Here is a 12,890-nt window from a genome sequence, read left to right as displayed (position 1 = left end):
AGTACGATGTCGTGTAGAAACCGAAAGGGGGATGGATTTTCATCCTCCTGCAAACAGGCCGCTTAGCCCGCTTCCATCTTAGATTGCATCATCACTTACCATCAGGTGGGATAGTCAAGGGCTAAATTGTAAAGAAAAAAAAAATAAAAAAAAAATCTTCCGGAACCGCATTGCATTTCTTCGTACTGACTTTCTGTTTATCATTTCTCACTTTCCTTTTTTTCGGCCCGTTCTCTTTCTTTTCTCCTGATCATGATGACTCTGAGCATCTGTAAGTATTTCCTCCATTCTTCCTCGTCTGCGAGAGCTAAACCTGTTTGATGTTTCGTCTTGAGTTCAACATAAATAATTCAAAAAAATAATTTTGTTAGTGAAATTCTGTGATTTCGAAGTTTAGAACAATCCCGTGCCTCGAGGATCACGCTAAGCTATTACCGGTCATACATAAATCAAGATCTAAAGTAAAATCAAGCAAACAAACATAAGATCATCAATCCGCATAAAAGCAGCATGCATAAATACAATAATCACATTTATATTGGGTTGTACAGATTTTATGAAGATTATAAAGTCTGCAAAATACCTATTTTATTATGCAATTTTTAAAATAATTTTGCTTATGTTACTCTTACACATGCATAGGTTTAATGTAACTAAACTTTATTTCTTTTAAAAATAATTTAATCCTTGTTATTACAGTCTCAATCAACAAAAATGCAATGGTTATAGGTGTTTGATTAAGTATATCTAGTATGCAATGTAATATGTTACGCGCAACACAGAATTTGTCATAAACTCCAAAAAACTTGAGACTTGTAACATAATTTTAACCAAAAAAAATAACATTTTTTGGTGAGCACAAAGCTGAGCATTAATATGACATTTTCCCTTGCAGTATATCATATGAACTGTCAAAACAAATTGCACGGTCCCTCTCCGCGGGGTCAACGACCTACATATCACCCTTCGCGCCACCCATTTTCCTAATGTAACACGACCTATGATAAAAGGTTCTATAAAAAGGAATGCGCAGATCGTATGGAGATATTTCGCGGTAATGTGGTTATTTTAAAGCTTCACTGGGGGAATGCTATATGAAGTGTAAGTAAATTTTTGTTTATTAACAAATAAGATCATTTTGGCGACTTCCCTAGTGCAGTTCCACAAATGAAAAATGTTTGACGACCTCCGTTTCGCAGTAGTATGCGCGGTGGATTTACAAGACGGAGGTCTTGGGTTCGATCCCCGGCTGGGTTCTTTGAGGTTTTCTTAATTTGTCCAGGTCTGGCTGGTAAGAAACTTCGGCCGTGGCTACCTAGCTTTTTTATGTATAGTCAAAGACGCCGGAACCGATTTGAAAAATTCTTATTTTGTTTGAAAGAGTATGCCTTCCAATTGGTCTCATAGTAACCATGTCAGGATCTACCTTGTGTTTGGATTTAATTAACTTGTATCGATGAGAACTTTACAATTTAGATGGGTTGTAATTGTCATTAGGGGTCTGGTGATGGAGACGAGGAAACACACAATTAAGGAAACTTCTCAACGGTTTACAGTAGCTACTAGCTACCTTGTATTTTGCTTAAATAATTTGTAATGATAAGAACTTTACATCAAGATGGGTCATGACTGGCATTAAGGGTCTGATGATGGAGACGAAAGACAGTTAAGGTTATTGTTTAACAGTGTACAGTAGTTACTATGTGACTGGGCTTGATTAATTTGCGTTGATGATAAGTTTTTCACTTATAAGGGTTGTGACTGTCAGCACAAACAAAGAAGATTTTGAATGTTCATATTTCATATTTCGCTTGATATCCTCGGTCCACCTAGTGGATGGTCTACCAATACTGCGCTTACTGGTGCGGGGTCACCATTTTAGAGCCTTGGGACCCCAACGTCCATCGGCTCTTCGATCATTGCCACTTCAGCTTCGAGACTCGCTGAACTATGTCAGTGACTTTAGTTCGTCTGCGAATCTCCTCATTTCTGATTCGATCACGCACAGAAACTCAAAGCATAGCTCGCTCCATCGCTGAGTGTCAAGGACTTGTGTAGTTAAAGCCTATCTTTTTACACGTAGTAGGTATTATTCCGCCACGAAATTGTATATGAGTCGTATCACAAAATAGGGTAATACGAAAATATGACAATACGAAAACTGATACGGATGGAAGATATAAAACATATCACATGTGTCGTTAAAAGCCCTCGTAAACTTCAACTGGGGACATTGTATGCGAGACGCATTCGACAATATCTGAAGAACATTACTTTTATTGTATCGTCTGCATAAGGCTTAGGAGTAGACATTACAGAATGGCATATAAAAATTTTATACGCCGCCCTAATGTCCCGACTTATGTGCCCTTTATGTTTTACTGCTGTGTGATAAAGCTTTGCATTATGTAATGTTAGTTAGTTACTAATAATTAAGCTGCAAAATGCATTTGGCGACTTTACATTGACATCCAGTGAGTTTGGAATTTATATATAGTCAAATATATTATAACTATCATTGTTACATTTGGCAGGTTAAAAAAGAAATTCAAACGAAACATCGAAAGCGGTACACGAATGGTTCGACCAAAAATGCACACTTCTCGCATTCCACTGGCAAATGCATGCAACGCGTACAAAAACGGGTTATCATTTTCACACCAGAGTAACCCGCAAACACGGATGCGGTCGCTTCTACCTTTGAATGAATCCGGGACCAGTCATCCGAGCGGTATTGTCCGTCAGTCTGGTGTACTAGCCAGCCCTCTGCCGTCGGCCGCGGCGCCGCGCGACGTCCACAGACGTTATTTAGGGCTTCATTGTACCATTGACCGTTCACAGGCGTCAAGATTTGAATGGCGATAACACCGGGATGCCCGCGACTGATGGCGTGTCACATTACCTCTTTTAAATGGTGATTTTAATTTGAATAATGTAACCCGAGACGTCCAATTTACGCCTCGCGTCACACCGCGTTTCTTCTCATACAAGTGAGTTGTTCACTGTACGTTTAGACGTGTCCAACTATGTGAGTTTAGATTGATGATATCGATCAGGTAACTAGGTGTCGCTGGATGTATGTGGTAGTGGTGTTTGAAAATGTATACAATGTCCAGAAGTATGGTGATAATGATGATGAATTATGAACTAAGTAATAGACCAGTGTTCATAGTTTTTTTGATGTCAATCTTCAAACCGACTATCGGGCATGCGACGCTTTGCCAATAATATGTAATTTTTTAAGCGTTCCCGCACTCAAAGCCCGCGATATAAGCTGCATAGCTTATATCGCGGGCTTTGACCCCGGGAACCGAATCAAGAAATTGCGGAACGAAAATGAATCTAACACCCAAGCCGTGCAAGTTGACGCATTTCAATCTGCTGAAGTGGGCTTAGCGTTTATGTTATCAGCTCAACTGGGCAAGTGGTTTAAAACTAAGGGACAAAACTTATTAAACCAGAGTTTGATTCCAACTAAACGTAAATACAACTTTTTTTTGTTTATTTTATATTCTTTTCTAAAGAAAAAAAAGTTTATAACCGCCTATGCATTTTATTTTCTGTACTTATGTTGTTCAAAGTAATCTCGATGTGCGTATCATAAAACTGCTGTCAGATGTCTTTATGTATACACTCGTCTGCTGATGTACATGATAATTTGTGACGTACATGAAAATTACATTGGAAATTTCTAAGCAATCAGGCTATATATTTACTTCTTTGAAACGTCATTAACGTGTTGAGTACTTTGAGCCTCCGCCGATAGCATCTTTAATTTGTTCCCTGTGAAATGAAGTACTAAAACATCTTTTTATCATAACAATTACATAGTGTAGTTTTTTATGAATTTTGTTATTAGTGGAGTTCAGTATCTGACTACACATCTAATCTTTGACAGATTCTTACTTTACCAAAGCCAAGTATCATCATCATCATCATTACGTGCTTGTTTTTATTGGCCCACTGCAGGTTGTAAGCGTCCTCTCTTGGAGACGATAAGTTAGATCTGCGACTCATCACGCTACTTCAATGCAGTTATGCATTTTTGCAGTTTACTATGTATACCAATATTATAAAGCTGAAGAGTTTGTTTGTTTGCTTAAACGCGCTAATCTCTGGAACTACTGGTCCGATTTGAATAATTCCTTCAATGTTAGCCCATTTACTATTTTCATCATCATCATCTTATCAGCCGATGGATACTGCAGGACATAGGTCTTTTGTAGGGACTTTCAAACATCACGATACTGAGCCTCCTGCATCCAGCGAATACCTGCGACTCGCTTGGTGTCGTCAGTCCACCGATGGAGGGTCAACCAACATTGCGCCTACTAGTGCGGGGTCGCCATTCCAGCACTTTGGAACCCCAACTTTCATCTGCTCTTCGAACTATGTGCCCCGCCCATTGCCACTTCTGCTTCGCATCTGGTTGAGCTATGTCGGTGACTTTGGTTCTTTTGCGGATCTCCTCATTTCTGATTCGATCATGCAGAGATACTCCTAACATAGCTCGCTCAAACGCCCGCTGTGTGGTTCTGAGCGTTTTTTTATATTAATATTATCCCTATGGGAACGGGAACCATGCGGGTAAAACCGCGTGGCGCCAGCTAGTCTATGATACGTTCGTTAATAATCTAAATATTTGTAACACTTTTAGACGTTAACAGTGAACCGGGAGGTGCTCTTTGCCATGGCGGTGTAACACCACCAACTTCCCAACTCCTGAGAATTTCTAGATAGAAAAAAATTCAATTATTTTTATAATTTGACCCCATTTGACTCTAAATCCAGAGTCGTGATCTGTACTTAGTACTTTTATGACTTTTGATTAAAGGACGTCTAGTTATCTGACTATACCTATTCATGGACAAAATTGTATTTTACCAAAGGCAATTTGAATCCATTTAAAAATGCGAAATACTTATGTTTTTGAGCCATAACCGCTAAACCAATTTTGATGGAAGATAACTCGATATATAAGCCTTTATTAATTCAATTAACATAATTAGAAAGTAAAGTTGGAACTTTATAACTTGGTTCATGCAACTGTACAACACAGTGTGATATCGTCAAAAGACTCATTAGTGTAAGAGCTCTCAGTCTTTGGAAACACATTTACCGTAAGGTGTTTTGAAACCTATATTTATTTCAAACCATTCCCAGTAATGAAAGACTTGACTTTGAATGTACTAGAACCTCCTCGTAATACATTTGAACGTTTAATTAATTAAGATAGGTAAGTCAATTGTAATGAGTATAAAACGTAACTTATTGATATTTTTACGGGAATGAGGAATCATGGGATAGTCTTCAAACTTATAGATTAATGGAAAACACTAGACAACCTTAAAATAACTTTTCAAAGGACTTTGAAGCTATAAGTGACGGTCGCCTGTGACATGATCTCTCATATTATGCCAAGAAATATATATAAACATACATAAAAAAAAACATACATACAGCTGAACGTAGAACCTCCTCCTTTTTGGAAGTCGGTTAAAAATACGTTTTGTACTTGGTTGGTCTGGACACTTCTATTTTTTTTTTCTATGACAAGTTAGCCCTTCACTGCTATCTCACCTGAAATTAAGTGACGATGCAGTCTAATAATAGGAGCGGGCTTAGTTAAGGATGAGGTACAACTCTATTCAACCCGGCCGTTTTTACGCAGCATTGTACCGAAACGCTAAATCATTAGGCGTTACGTTTTTTCCGTAGATTTGTAAGTAACCACAGCCGAAATTACCAGACAATTCAGAAAATATCAAATCCTAAACTGACGTTTGCTTAGACTTGAACCCTGTGGATCTCTCTGTGGAGAACCAAAGTACTACCAACTGCACCAGAAAGATGATCTAAACCTGATCAGTACCTCGCAAAGCCACCACAGTCCTAACTTCATAATTAGCTACCGTTCTGACCTAAGATAGGATGATATACTGAGAAACTGTGCCTTCAAACAGTGTGGTTTGTCAGGCGATTGCACACTCCACAATGCAAGCTAAGCATCAATTTAAATTTCACGTCGACCGATGTTTAGTGTCACATTATCGGCTAAAGCACAACATCATCAAGTGAATTGATTTTCGTGCACCATTCATCAATCTTTTCGACTTATTGATTGATGATTGTACGCAATATTGACGCTTGGCCGGTGGTAATTAAAATAACGCACGCACTTTCAAATGAAAGAGATTGTCTTGTAAAATGATTAGGATTAGCCTTGTGATTGTAAAATTATTAGGATTGTAAAAAATATACTGTTGTTTTTTTATTAGACACTAGTGGACGCCTGCGACTTCGTCCGCGTGGAAGTCAGCTACTTTTCATCCTAAGTAGTATATGTGTCAATTCAGAGCAAAATCTATTTCCATACCAAATTTCAACCAAATCGCTTTAGTAGCTGCAGCGTAAAAGAGGAACAAACATACTTACACACTTTCACACTTACACACGTACACACAAACTTTTGCCTTTATAATATTTGTGTGATTAGTAGTATTTGCCTGTGGATTTGCTCGTAACGCATGAGGCACAGGCATTATGCCTCATAGACCTGTAACTACATCTGCAACCTTCAAATACTTTAGACCGAAAAAGAGCGACAGAATGGTTCTTTTGCACAAAGAGCTCTAAGAGCTATTCAATTATTGGCTAGCATGAAACAGTTGAATTATAGACCATCATTGCCGACAGGCTTGTATTGTCAAAAAATATTTAAAAATGAAAATTTTCAAGTAACCACGTCTCAAAAAAATATGATATTTTTTTTCAATCTAAGCGATTATTATGAATTCCAAGGTATTTTTTTTTATATTCTTTACAAGTTAGCCCTTCACTACAATCTCACCTGATGGAAAGTAATGATGCAGCCTAAGATTGAAGCGGGCCAAGTTGGAGGATGAAAATCCACACCCCTTTCGGTTTCTACACGGCATCGTACCGGAACGCTAAATCGCTTGGCCGGTAGGGTGGTACTAGCCACGGCCGAAGCCTCCCACCAGCCAGACCTGGACTAATTAAGAAAATCTCAATCTGCCCAGCCAGGGATCGAACCCAGGACCTCCGTTTTTGTAAATTTCCCGCACCTACCACTGCGCCACGGCCGTCATTTTCCTTTTGCAAATTTTGAAATAATAAGACCATTTCAAAAAAGTGTCAACTAGCATAAAATAACATGAGTGCAATTTCCTTCTAAAAGGTATACTGATAATAATTAAACTGCTAGTGGCGGTTATCCAAACAGATTTGACTAGATACAATCCTCGAACCGGCGTACGTGACGGGCGGTATCTAGGCCCCGTTTTAATTGAACATGCAGGCACTTGACCGCTATTACAGTTGGCTTGTGAAACGAGCAATTTTAGAAGTACCGCGTACCGGGAACTTCACACATTGGGATTGAAGTTTAACGATTTTTATAGAACTTGATATATTTGAAGAAGCTTTTCTACATCAATTTTCCACAAACATAATGTACTATTACTACTGTTATCGCCGCGTTGCAACAACTAGTGGTACGGATGGCTTTGGATGGTGTGCTCGTGGCGTTCGAGCCGTCCACATCTCTTGTTGTGTAACTCTTTATGGGTTACTTGGGATAGGCGGGGAGAGTGACTTGAGTGGAAAAAGGGAGTGTCAGATATCTGCCTTTAGCCCTACACACATCGTTCACAAGTGCGTGACTTCACTCAAGGTCATCTTCACTCTGTCATTCTAGGGTCTTATTTTGGTTACAGTTTTAATTTACAGGCGACATGTGATGGTGCAGTCTGATGAAAGCGGGCTAACTTGGAAGAGGTAAATTTTTATTCTACCCACACCTCTAAAGGATTCTACGCATCATCGTACTGGAAAGCTAAGATGCTTGGCAGCACGCCTTTGCCCGCAGGATGGTACTTACCACGACAACAACCTACCGCCAGATCAAACCTGAGCCAACTTAGAAATTACAAAATCCTAAACAGATCCAAGCCCTCAATTAAACCCAGGACCACTCTTGAGAAGCACAGCGTTATCAACTGCGCCAAAGAGATCGTAAAAATAACTTTCGCAAACTTAACACCTACGGAATTTCAAAGGTCATACTATTAATTCCTTAAAACTGTGTCTGTGTGTGAATGTTTTTAGAAAACGAAGCTATAGCTTGGCAACTTCGTTTGTAACACTCCCGACGGTCCGCACGGGCCGGGGGCGTGTAGCGAGGAATGAAAAACCCACGACTGAAGCACCTCACTTCCCCGCACGCACGATTTCACACCCGCGCAGTCTTTTTTCCCCGTCGCCCGCAAATCATGAGAGTGTCATCAACAAACTTGCCAAATTTAAATTGAATGAATAACAAGTACGTATAAATTGCCAACAATTTAATTTAATTTCTTTAAAGAAATAAAACAATAATCAGTACTTTTCTTACTGTTAAAGCTCATCTCGAGTTAAATGGTTCCTTCAAAAACACAAAGACAACCTTTACGCGCTTTTAACTCAGATAAAGTCTTTTAGAGTGCACATTTTAAAACTACATTAATAACCTGCAAAGTCGGGAGACAATCTGAACTCAAACTTAGACCCCAGATATAAATATTACTAAATAAGCCCAATCAACAACTATTTATTATTATTTAATTATTTTTTGAACTATTGAAGACAAACGTTTAAAATATAAACTATGTTAAATAGTGCCAATATTATTACCTCATTTCGTAGTTCTAAATAATATTTATAATTTATATAAATAAAATAAATCGTGACTGAGTTTACTGCGGGCTGTAACTCAAAGCCGCATTTGAAACATTTACACTTAACTTTAATTTTCAGTATGCTATTTTATTTATCACCATTGTTTATTGTGTATAATAATATAAAAAATATATATTTTATTGAAACTTACAATGTCTTGATCTCAATAAATAAACTTATGACTTTAAAAAGCAAAATTCATGTAAGGGTTCACAAGATCTTAATTATGAATTTTAACCAACACCCTTCCATCAGGTCCCGAAATTATGCGTAAGGTATATGCAAGTACTTCAAAAGGCAATATTATATAAATAATAGGCAATTACATCTGCCGATTGGTTTATGATAAGAAATTTGTGCAAGACTCAGGATCATTGAGGTTTATAATTAGTCAGACCACTTCCAGCAGATTTATATCAAGGTATCAGCAAGTGCAAGACAGAACAAGTCTAATATCTCAGGGTGTCGAGACAGGCCGGCGCAATCAGAGGCCGCGTCTCGGCGATGTCAGCCCTGTTGCATTGTTGCCTGACATTTTCTTGTTAACAGCGCACTTTGCCTACTGCGCCTTCCAGCTACTCTATGAAACTATTTTCATTTGTTAAGTTTAATATTTCGAGGCGGAAAGGTGAATTAATAAAGGGTGTAATGGAGGAGAATTGTTTGAAAGCTTTTTTAAATTAGGGTTGGCACAAATACAGGTAAATTAGCAAAGTTAAGGACAAACTATTTGAATGATTTTTTATTGAAATATTTGCAATGTTTTCTGAATTAATAAGTACATATAATACATATAAGTACTGACTTATATTTCAACGCATAGCCCACAAAACTGTTTCTCTTCGGATTCCATATACACAGAAGTGAGCACAAGGAAGGATTTTCGAAAATTCAACCTCTGAATTAGTAAAAAAGATTGTATGAAAAGCCTCTACGCAGACGAAGTCTAACAAATAGTAATCGAGTAAAAATTGGTATTTTACCTTACTCGTAATCGAGTTAATATATTTATTAGGTTTATTTACAATTAATTGAGTTAATTTTTGTTCTTAGTTCAAGCTCATGTCTAGTATAAATAATGTTTGAGCGTGGCTAGTGGCTTAGGTTAATACATCGTGTAGTGCCGAGTAAGTAATTATATGCGTCCCGATACCAGTACTAGTCAATAACTGAGTTTTTCATTTATAACACTACTTAGAATTTTGTGTGACATGTGACGTGTGACTTGAGATCAATGTTCATGGATTACGTGATGTATTTAGTTTTCGATCGAACAATGATTTAAATTATTTATCTATCTCACAACTAAATCAATCAAACTGCAAAATAGGACTAGTTGTCGATTATAATCTTACGCTGTTCTACATTGTCGCCATTTTGTCACGCCTACGGTGACGTAAGAGATAACTCGTTATGCTGAAAAGAACTTTCACTTCCCGTTTGCGACGCGGAATATAGAGCGGGACACATCGATCTCGGCTTGTCACAAAATTTTATATTGAGGGCGGTTACGTACTGTATTTAATACAAATCCACGAATATAACGTATATTCAAGGAAGAAGAGCAATAGAACTATTTTTAAGTTAGCTTGTAAGTAACTGGTTTCTGTCATACTGTTAATTTCTGTCATAAATGCGTCTAGGATTCAAATCGGTCATAGCAGCAGTAAGCTCTGCGTAAGAATGAGGTCCTCGCAGAATTGCAAAAGTTATACATTCATGGTACATCTTTTGCAATTCTACGAGTACCTCATTCTTGGAGCTTGAAGCTTAGATCATTAGATGAGACAAGATAACATAAAATTTGCCAGGGAAATAGGGCAAGCTTAATAAAAGCCTTTCATAAATGTCACGTTTGCAGTTGTCACAATTAAATTTATTTATTTTAAGTCACTTATTTATCACTTTACTACCGATTTTTCAAATGGAAATTTTATACCGAGGAAAACTTACAGGAAATTCACCAGGTCCATAATTCGAATCTATAGTCAAAGTTTAAAGTTTTTATTAAACGCAAGCTTATACACAAATCTTACTATACTTAAGGATTATTTACTCAATAAACAACATTGGTAAAATGGTGATAAACAAAAAATAAACCCTGGCTGAATTTGTTTTGAGCACTTCTCAGATCAAGGCGCTTTGGAACCTGCGTAATCTTAATATTAAGTTGTCGACCAATTATTATCACCATTATCTAATTATATTATTACCTGACGTTTCGAAACTGCTTGTTAACTTAGCTTAATTTAAATAAATGAACTTTGACTTTGAAGTTTGACTTTGACTTTATGAACCTTAATTTTTTGGATTCCAGGCAATGTGTTGACAAATTAAAACATTGGAAACGTGACAAACTAAATTACATTCGCTTTAATATCATTAGTTAGAATTACGACCCCTTCACATTTCACAGTGTTAAAAATAATAATAAAGAAAATGATAAAGTTGCCAAATCATTAATTATCCGAGGAAGTCTTCCTTCATCTTTTTCCTTCGTGCAAAATTTGATGTGCAAATATTTTGAGAGTCTATACATTAGTTAATGAATGCAGCTCTTGGCAATGTGTACGCAACGTCTTGCGCAGCCTTATTCTGAATGCAATATTATTTAAAACAATTTTTTTAACAAATATTTTTGGCTTAGACTGTCTAGTAATTATACTAACATTTGTTTCAATTGTATGCTGTATTTATGATATAATTAACTTTGATGCAATAAATAGTGCGGTGTTTTTCACACACAAATTGTTAAAGCTTTATTTGTAACAAGTAAATATTGATAAGTTAATGACAGTTAAAATAAGTGGGATTTTTAAAATCTTATTTTTACCTACCTTTGTTCTAAGTTTTCATTTAAACTTAATTTTATTTTATTTTAAGTTTTAATTTTTAGTTAATGTAAGTTTAGTTTTTTTTTCATTGAAAAATAGAATATTTATTCATCCAACAACAAATACAACATATTAATAATTAAATAATTTAAAAAGAATAAAAAAATCTCAATTTAAATAAATTATTATAACAATTAATATTAATTAAATTATTATAAAAATTATAAATAGTTAGATTTTAACTATTTATAATTTTTAAAACTTAAAACGCGTTAAAAATAATTTTAACTATAAAAAGTACAAAATGTAAGTAAATTCTGAGTTACGTGTTAAAATGTCTTACATTAAAATGATAAAAAATTAATAAATTCATCTATCAATATGAAAGAATAAAACTATTAAATTTTCGAAATAAAAAAAAATTGAATGACAAAGTCGTATTTAATAAAAATAAGGATATGTAAAAAATAAGGATGCGCTAATAATGGATGGCAATGCGACTGTCACTTGACGCACCCTTGCAATACCATTATACAGCCTTCAGTCTACCCTCCTTGCCGGGTATTCGTGTCTGCGCAAGAATATACTAAACCACGCTTGAGTATAATAGAAAATAATTATGGAGTATATTTGGAAAATATTTCTTAGAAGACGCTTGAGTTTTTATCTGCTAATCTTGTATCTTGTAACTTTCTGTAGGAACTATCTGTACCTAGCTGTCTCAAGCTTATCCGTCTCAGTCCCTTATTGCTGGCAGAGATTTTTTTTTATTTTTTACAAGTTAGCTCTTGACTACAATCTCATCTGATGGTAAGTGATGATGTAATCTAAGATGGAAGCGGGCTAAGTTGTTAGGGACCTCCTCCTTTTTTTGAAGTCGGTTAAAAAAGATATCCCATGACCGTTCTAATATATGACACAATACATCAGTAAGTAACACCCGCCCCGCTATTAAGTCGTGCCCCGTTCAGCTAAGCTAAGCTTATTTTTCAACGTCATTAGCCCCCATCAAAATGTAAAGGATAATGCATCAGCTTTTGCAACACGCGATATTGTATGTGAAAATATTTGCAATTTCACGTTGTAAATTTTAAGGGGTGGAATTTTTCACACTCACCGTATAATTATGTGATTTTGTGGATATAGAATTTGATGGTGTATACATGATGTATGATTTTTGCATACAACATACGCAATTTATGAATGGTTGCGCCTTTTGCAAGTTTATATTTATCTCTCGCATAACTACATCTAGAGAAGCGCTGCTACTTAATCATTGAATTAAGGATTTGAGATTATTAATAATATTTATATTTA

Source organism: Bicyclus anynana, chromosome 13, assembly GCF_947172395.1.
Source record: "Bicyclus anynana chromosome 13, ilBicAnyn1.1, whole genome shotgun sequence".
Classification (NCBI taxonomy): Eukaryota; Metazoa; Arthropoda; class Insecta; order Lepidoptera; family Nymphalidae; genus Bicyclus; species Bicyclus anynana.
Note: the sequence above shows the minus strand (reverse complement) of the source record.